The sequence below is a fragment of the Peromyscus maniculatus genome, chromosome 3, assembly GCF_049852395.1.
Source record: "Peromyscus maniculatus bairdii isolate BWxNUB_F1_BW_parent chromosome 3, HU_Pman_BW_mat_3.1, whole genome shotgun sequence".
Classification (NCBI taxonomy): Eukaryota; Metazoa; Chordata; class Mammalia; order Rodentia; family Cricetidae; genus Peromyscus; species Peromyscus maniculatus.
In genome coordinates, this window is record NC_134854.1 from 91,742,463 (window position 1) to 91,751,842 (window position 9,380).

Sequence of the window (9,380 nt, forward strand, 5' to 3'; positions counted from 1 at the left end):
CTAATGGCCAAGCAGTTTAAATAATGTAAGAGTCTGTGTGTTTATTTTATAAGTGGGCTCTGGGACTGGTAGGACTTGGGAGCTGGAGAGAAATTCTACAGATACAAATGGCACCCAATGGCTTGAGTTTTCACCTTAAACCTGAGAATATTTAATATCCAATTCTAAACAAAGCCAAAACCAGGTTCCTGCTTCATGTCTCATACAGGCAGCTAGTCGCTGCAAAACATGGGTTTGAACACTGGCGCTTTCCTGGCATGTGCATTTGACCAGCAGTATGGCAGTAATGAGGTGTCTTCCAGTGGCACATTACGCTGTGTGGTAGATTTAGTCTTTACTAGTATTAAAAAAAAAAGGTTTCTAGGCTACACGCTGCTTTGATAAAAGCGTAGACCCACTATTTCTGAGACTTGATGGCTCACAGAACTGGTGAAAAACGTACCACCACCATGTTGGTAAGCTGAAATGGGCGGAGCCAGCAGCCCCATTTCAGTCTTACAATACTGCAGTTTAAAATAATAGATTCAGAATAAGACTGATTCAGATAAAATCATTTACAATGCATGTAAAATATACGTATGCTTGAAAGAGACAAAAAAGATAAATTAATATAAAAAAAAGCCACATAAAGATGAGTATTACACAGAGAATCTGGATTGTGTTGTCTTTGGGATTTGTAACTGCAAAAAAAAAAAACATTTGATCGAAAAAGATGTTGAATTAAACCAATATGTATATTTTAAAGGTACCGTGACTTCAAAATTTGGATTTGAGGATATGTTGCTTTGGAAAAGAGGTTCTGCTTTTGTTTCCACAGAAAGCCAGAGGCTATGGATTTGTTCCAGATTAAGATACATCAGGTTTTACCAGCCAAGACCCCCTGAAAGGTCTCTGATGACACCATGGCCCAGATAATCTAACATCCAGAGCAGTTTCAAGGAAACTGGTTCACACAATATAGCCTCATGGACTACCCCATAGGCCTAAAATTTTCTTTGCATCACCCTCCAGCAGAAAGTAGTAAGAGATGCTACGCCCAAATTCCCAAATATACCAAGCTGGCTTTAGAGGTGGAATTGGCTCACTCCCCCTCTAAACCCAGACATATTAAAAAAAATGGTTAAGATTCTTCTGTCCCAAATCAGAAGAGCCCTCTTGTGTGGAACAGAGAAAAACCAATATTTTTATTTAAAACAGGTTGATTATAAATGCGATCTCTTTCTAAAAAAGAAAAGGGGATATGATATAGATATATAGGATATAGAGTTGATAAGATAAAAGATTAGATTAATGAACCTACTTTTAAAGAACAACTTGTTTAAAATGTTTTACATTGGTATAGATTTTAGTTTATGTTTAAAATGTTTTACATTGGTATAAATTTTAGTTTATTGATACAAACTTGAAGTTAATTTTGTTACTTTATATATATATATATATATATATATATATATATATATATATATATATTTCTATTCTTGTTTGAGGTATTATGTTTATGTAACTCATTTAAAATTGTAATGTGTAATTAAGAAATAGATTAATAATTAGTCATCTATGATAATCCTATTTATAGCCATGTTTGTTAAGTCTTAGCATTTAAAATGTTTAAAAAATTTAGACATTCTGGACAGTGAGTCATGTCTGCTCCTGACAGCACTGGATTTACTTCGGAGAGGAGGATGGACATCGAAGACACTCCATATGGAGGTTATCTTCACGTTGGCAAAAGATAGCCATTCGGGCAAGAAACTGTTCTTGCCTGGACTGCTTGATCGACTGGACATGCAAGACCCATGGAAGGATGACCACTGAACTTTGCTTGACAAGATCGTCCTTCAGGTTCCTGCTTTGTAGAGAAAACTGCCAGACATTCTACGGGACACTAAAAAAAAAAAAAAAAAAAAAAATGACAGAGAGACTCTAGCCCTGTAAACTAAAGACAGATGCCCCAACTTTACAAAGGAACATTAGGTGACTGTCCAGGCTGTCATCTGTCTCTGTCTACCCTGCTAGACTCCCAAAAGTTGCTTACATCTTTCTCCCATTTCTCAGGTAGTATTATATCCTTCTGAGGTCTTTGATGTGGTTAAAGACTAGATAGTTGTAATTTCCTCAGTAATGATAAAATATAAGTTAGATATAAAACCTTAAACTCATAAATATAAGATAGATAAAATATCTTAATATTATAATTGTAATTCTTGCTCGATAATTGTTTTGTTATATATAATTTTACTATGTTAAAGTGAAAACCTTCCTTTTTAAAAAAGAAGAAAATGGGAAGTGCTGTGGATATCGCTATATGTAAATAAATCTGATTGGCCAATAGCCAGACAGGAAGTATAGGCGGGACTAACAGAGAGAAAAATTGAGGAAGGAGAAAGGAGAGGAGAGATTGCCTAGAGCTGCCACCAGGACAAGCAAGATGTAAGGTACCAGTAAGCCGAGCCACATGGCAAAGTATAGATTAATAGAAATGGGCTGAATATAATAAGAGTGAGAGCTAGACAATGATAGGCCTGAGCTAATGGCCAAGCAGTTTAAATAATGTAAGAGTCTGTGTGTTTATTTTATAAGTGGGCTCTGGGACTGGCGGGACTTGGGAGCTGGAGAGAAATTCTACAGCTACAGTTCCCTATGTCTTTAATTTTTATCTCAGATCTTCTCTATCTTATGATTTTTGGTATGGGTCTCTTCATCACATGCTAGAATTGTTTGATATTATAGTCATGATAATTTTTTAACATATGATACTTCAATGCTGTTTCTTCTACTACAGTCTTGATCCAGGATATCCTTCTTCTGTTTTATTGAGACTGTTGATGATTTCTTTGTTCAGTGTGTTGAATCTAACACACTCAGTTTAATTCCCAGCATTCCAATTTTGGTTTTCCCGTTACTCACTTTTTCTGCCCTGTAGCTGCTTGTTGTATTCATCTTACTTATATTTGTCCATATATAACTAGCTTCCTATGTGGTGATACATTGTGTCCCCCATATATTGTGTACCCTTATAAAACTTATCTGAGGTCAGAAAACAGAACAGCCACTAGATTAGACATAGGAGCCAGAAAATGGTGGCACACACCTTTAATCCTATCACTCAGGAGGCAGAGATCCGTTTGGATTTATGTGAGTTCAATGCTACATGGGAAACAGCCAGGCATGGTGACATATACCTTTAATTCCAGCACTTGAGATCGCATATCTTGCTTGGGAAAGATACACATTTTTGATCCCAAGAAGTGATGGCAGGAAGCAGAAAGGTATATAAGGCATGACGACCAGGAACTAAAGGCTTTTAAGCTTCTAGGATTTTAAGCAGCAGTTCAGCTGAGATCCATTTGGATGAGAACTCAGAAGCTTTCAGTCTGAGGATTCATGTGAACAGAATCAGATGAGTTGTCGAGGTGAGGTTGGCTGTGGCTTGTTCTGCTTCTCTGATCTTTCAGAATTCACCCCAATATCTATCTGGCATCACGGTTTTTTGTTTTTTTGTTTTTTTATTAATAGGACCTTTTAAGATTCGTCTTACACAACTATTAGGGTGTTTGGCCATCCCATCACCAGAGTAGGTCAGTCCTGGCTGTCTCTTGGCCATTGCCAGCAGTCTTTTGTGGGAGTATCTTTGTGGATTTCTGTGGGCCTCTTTAGCACTTTGTTTCTTCCTTTTCTCATGTGGTCTTCATTTACCATGATCTCCTATTCCTTGTTCTCCCTCTCTGTTCTTGATCCAGCTGGGATCTCCTGCTCTCTTTCCCTCGACCCTCGCCCTTCATTACTTCCACTCATGTCCAGGTTGTTCATGTAGATCTCAGCCATTTCTCTGTCATTGGGTGATCCTCGTGTCTCTCTTGGGGTCCTGTTTTCCAGGTAGCCTCACTGGTGATGTGGCCCTAATAGTTGGGCCAGAAACCCCATCCAAGGACTGAGGAATATGGATGCAGACATCCACGGCTAGGCCCCTGGTGGAGCACTGGGAGTCTAATTAGTGAGAAAGAGGAGGGTTTACATGAGCGAGAATTGTTGAAACCAAGGTTGGATAAAGCACAGGGACAAATAATCAAACATGAACTATGAACCAAAGGCTGAGGGGCCCCCAACTGGATCAGGCCCTCTGAATAGGTGAGACAGTTGATTGGCTTGATCTGTTTGGGAGGCATCTAGGCAGTGGTACCAGGTCTTTGGGATTTTTACCTGCAGAAAGCCATTTGATTGTAGGGGCTATTCAGTTAAACCAATATGTATATTTTAAAGGTATCCTGACTTCAAAATGTATCAAAAGGTATCCTTCATGTCTAAGGATACATTGCTTTGGAAAAGATGTTCTGCTTTTGTTTCTACAGAAGATGAGGATGTATAGACTGCTTCCAGACTAATATGATTTGATCAGCCAAGACCCCCTGAATGGTTGATACAGTCTCAGAGACTGCTACAGCCAAGATTTAGCTATAATTCTTAATTTTCTCAGAATCTCCATAAGATTGCCAGTGCCCACAACCACCAGGAATTAGTATGAGAATCTAAGACCAAATTCCCAAAATATTGTTTATAAATGTTTATTTTTATTTAAAGGAAGTTGATTATAAATGCAATCTCTTTCTAAAGAAAAAAAGGGGATATAGATATGATAGGATAAAAGGGTAGATTATTGAATCTACTTTTAAAGAGCAACAACTTGTTTAAAATGTTTTACATTGTTATGGATTTTAGTTTATTGATACAAATTTAAAGTTAATTTTGTTATACTGTTTATATATTTCTACTCTTGTTTAATGTATTATATTTATGCAACTCATTTAATATTGTAATTTATAATTAAAAATACAGATTAATAATTAATCATCTATGAAAATCAAACTTATAGTCATGTTAATTAAGTTTTCTAGGTATACATAGATATATTTCAACAAGATAGGTAATCCTCAAACACTTTGAAGACCTACAGAATATGGCATTTAAAATGTTTTAAGAACTTTGACTTTTCTAGACACTGAGATATGTCTGTTCCTGGTAGCACCAATCTAATTCAGAGAAGATGATGGACAGCAATGAAACTCCATTTAAAGTTTGCTTTCTTTACGGCAAGAATCTGCTCTTGCCTGGACTGCTTGACAGTATGTTGTATAAACTGGACATGCAGAACCCATAGGAAGGTGTCCACTGAACTTTGCAAGGCAAGATAATCCTTCAGATTCCTGTTTTGCAAAAGAGACTGCCAGACATTCTACAGGACACAGGAAGAAGCGACTGATGAACTTTGCCAGAATGTGTGGAAGAGCCCTTAAAATTTCCTGAAATTCACTGAAAGCTATGCCAGAGACTCTAGGCATATAGGCTGAAGATAGATGCCCCCACATTACAGAGGAACTTGGAATGACTGTCCAGGCAACCAGATGTCTCTGTAATTTCTAGAGTTATGAAAGTTGCTTGCAATGCACTTCCTGTTTATTTAGGTAACATTATATCCTTCTGGGTTATTTGATGTACTTGAAAACTAAATAGTTATAATTATAATTTTTCTTGGTCATGACAAAAGATAAAATAGATATGAAACATTAGACTCACAAATATAGGATAGATGATAAAATATTTTCTTTAATTTTGCCAAATGCAAATAGACTAGATATTATAAATATAATTTTTTCTTGATAAATGTTTTGTTATATGTAATTTTACTATATTAAAATTAAAATCTTCTTTTATGATTAGACAGACAAGGGGAAGTGATGTAGGATGTCTTTCTGTATGCTGTGAATATGTGTTGCTCTGACTGGTTGAAAAATAAGGCTGCATTGGCCTATGGTAGGGCAGGATAGGATTAGGTGGTACATTCAAACTTAAGATGAGACAAAGAAGGGGAGAGTTAAGGGAGATGCTGGCCTGCCACCCAAGGAGCAACAAGATACCAGCAGACCAGTAACTCCATGACCATGTGGCAAAATATATATATATATATAGATTAAGAGAAATGGGTTGAGTTAAGTTATAAGAGCTAGCTAACAAGTGCCTGACCCCTAGGTCATACAGTTTGTAAATAATATAAGCTTCCATATGTTTACGTGGGACCAAGCAACTGTGGGATGTGGGTGGGAGAGATTCATCCCAACTGCAGGGCTGGGCTAGACCAGAGAAACTTCCAGCTACAGAGCCTCTGCAATGGGGCCCTTCTTTGAGATTGCAGAGAGCAAAATCATGCTTTATCAACAGCCTGGGTTTGGAGGGATGGGATTTCCATGGGAACCCCTTGGCCAAAGCACAATTGAATGCAACCTAGTCCTACTAGTGGAAGCCTCACGTGGCTACAAGTGATGGACATATCCCCCAATACAACAGTCTCATTAGTCTCACCTCCATAGATTCCAGGAAGTTTCCACTGTAGTAGGTTTCCAAACAATCCCAAAGTGGCCCCCAATCCCAGCTATGTCTCCCCACCATCTCTCCCTTCACCTCATCTCTGCCATGACTGATTCCCTTGCTCCTGCCCCCACTTGCCCATCTGCCCATAAAATTCATCTTATTTCCCACTACCAGAGAGATCCATGCACTCACCCTAGACTTGTGCTTTTTAGCTACTTTCTTGGGTCTTCAGACTGTAGCTTCATTATCATTTGTTTAGTGGCTAATGTCTACTTATATATGAACATATACTATATTAAACAGAATATGAAAATGATTAGTTAGCACATTTTTTACATTGGAGCACAAAATTGTCTCCTTTAAAAAACATTAAGCTGTATTAATTGATATGAAATATAAAGACTGGAAGACAGCATCTGCTGACACAAAATTATATTCAACATTAGAGTGGAGGGAGATTTTCCAGTTTCCACAATTGGAAATCAGATACAGAGACTTCAGAGGGAGATGTGACCCCAGAAACAAGGACAAGAATGATCACATTTTCCCACCTTTGCAGATTTAAAGTACATAAATATCCTGTGTGTATATGTGTATATATGAGTTCATTGTGTATATACATGTGTAGATATGTGTATGCATGTGGATATTCATGTATCTATATATGTATATGTATGATGTATATGTGCATATATGTTTATGTATACGTATGTGTTGGATGGGTGGGTGTGGGTATGTATGAGAGATACAGATAAAAGTAGAAGAGAGACTAGGGAAAAAAGATAGCAAGAGAGGAAAGGAGAAATGGGGATGGTTAGTGCATATGGTCAAAATATATGACATACCTGAAAAACATTGCTTTTAAGAAAATTGTGTTCAATGAATTTACATCAATAAAATATTTTAAAAAGAAGCAAGATGGGTCTGATGACAAAGACACTTGCCATCAAACCTAATGTCAAACCTGTGTTTGATCCCCAGAACCCAAATGACAAAGAGAAAAGCCTGCTGTAGAGTATTAATTAAAGATGTATTATATTTGTTTATGCTGTGGAATATTTCTTTAATGACACAAAGATGTGGTGCATTCTTTTATGTTACATTTGTTTGACTCTGTAAAGCTATGTTACTTTGCCCATCTAAAACACCTTGTTAGTCTAATAAAGACCTGAATGGCCAATAGTGAGGCAGGAGAAAGGATAAGTGGTGCTGGCATGCAAAGAGAATAAATAGGAGGATAAATCTGGGAGAGATCAAAAAATAAGAGAGAGGGAGAGAGGAGAACTCCAGGGGCCAGCCACCCAGCTACACAACAAGCCATGGGGAAGAAAGTTTTAAAAAAGATATACAGAAACAGAGAAAGATAAAAGTCCAGGGGCAAAAGATGGACAGGATAATTTAAACTGAGAAAAGCTGGTTAGAAACAAGCCAGGCTAAAGCCAGGCATTTATAAGTAAGAATAAGCCTCCATGTATTCATTTGGGAACTGGTGGCAGGCCCCCCAAAGACCAGAGTAAAAGAGTGAAAAAAAACAACAACCAATAACACAAGTCCAAGTGTCCTCTGATTTCCACAGCTATGACATGTCACATGTACACCTAAAACATACACACAAGTACACGTAGAGTTAACTTATTAACTTAGTGTAATAAAAGTTAAAAGAATTTATGGAAAGGAAAAGCGAAATTAAAAGAAATGGGCAACAGTAAGGAAGTAAGAAATCCAGAATATAGAAAAACAAGAAACACACTTTCTCCAGCCTCCAACAGAAATGCAGTTTGTCATAATAATCACTTCAGCCCATAGACTCTTATGATGGACACCAAATTCCAGAGCTATAAAAGATAATTCCCTCATAGTCATCAGCAGTTTGGGGTAATAGGTTACAGAAAAAAATAGCAAGATAATGCTGAGTTCTCCTTCACATTTTTTATAAAGGTTTTTCATACCAAAAGACATAAGAGACATTAAAACCATTATATTTTGCTGGGAGTTGCAAACATTTTCATCAATGTTTCAGGCTCACCGGCTCTCAGCCATAAGGGGGAAGTGGAAGTGTGCAGGTCCAGGGCTGTATGTGGTGCAGGCAGCTGGTGAATCTCAGAGGAGGTTTTTGTTAGAGGCTGAAGCACTGTGGGAGGATTACTATAATGCTGCTGACAGAAGTAATCTGCCAGATCTTCATCCTGGACACTGGTGATGGTGAGAGTGTAATCTGTCCCAGATCCACTGCCTGTGAAGCGATCCGGGACTCCAGTGTACCGAGTAGAAGCATAGTAGATCAGCAGTTTAGGAGATTGCCCTCGTTTCTGCTGGTACCAGGCCAAGTAGTGACTGGAGCCTGAAGTGAGACTCTGACTGGACCTGCAGTTGATGGCGACTTTCTCTCCTACTGACACAGCCAGGGAGGATGGAGACTGGGTCATCACAATATCTGCACAGGCACCTGCAATCATGAATATCAAAGATCATGCATAATTAACAAAAAACTACAGAATTCAATACAGATTAAATTTTTCATTTAATGTCCTTGTAATGCTATATTGTCAAAGTATTATTGCATAAGTATTATTACAGCCTGACACAATGTAAATTTTTTATACACAAATGAGTGACTCTAAATAGGTTATAATACTTTAAAATTTCTCACCAGACACCCAGAGCAGCAGGGACATGAGGACCTGGGTTCGTGACTCCATCCTGCTCCCCTTGTTGGTCTGATGCATCTCTGTTCTCACTGAAAAGGCCTGGTTTATAAATTCTGAGCAGCTGGTCTAGGCTGGAGGGGCCCATGCAAAGCAGTCAGCAAATACAAAGGCGGATGCCTGGGCAGTGTGTGTGAGAGAGGCTGCTGTCAATCAACAGCCAAAAATACCATAACAGAGAGCATAAGAAATCACTGAAAGATATTGGCTTATAACTCTACAACAAAAATCTACTAGGATCTCAATAAATGCTCTGGTTAAAATCCAAGACATATTTAAATCAGGTGACTTGTACAGACACATTAGGAGAGC

At 37.9% G+C, this 9,380-nt stretch overlaps 1 pseudogene across 1 annotated transcript; it reads right to left on the reverse strand.

The window, feature by feature from the left end:
• Window positions 1-8,339: 8,339 nt before the first annotated feature.
• Window positions 8,340-9,081, reverse strand: LOC102920799 (immunoglobulin kappa variable 4-1 pseudogene; annotated as a pseudogene). Its single transcript, XR_013049644.1, has 2 exons — window positions 9,014-9,081; window positions 8,340-8,809 (listed from the first exon to the last, which is right to left on the reverse strand). The product of XR_013049644.1 is annotated as an immunoglobulin kappa variable 4-1 pseudogene (transcript).
• Window positions 9,082-9,380: the final 299 nt, after the last annotated feature.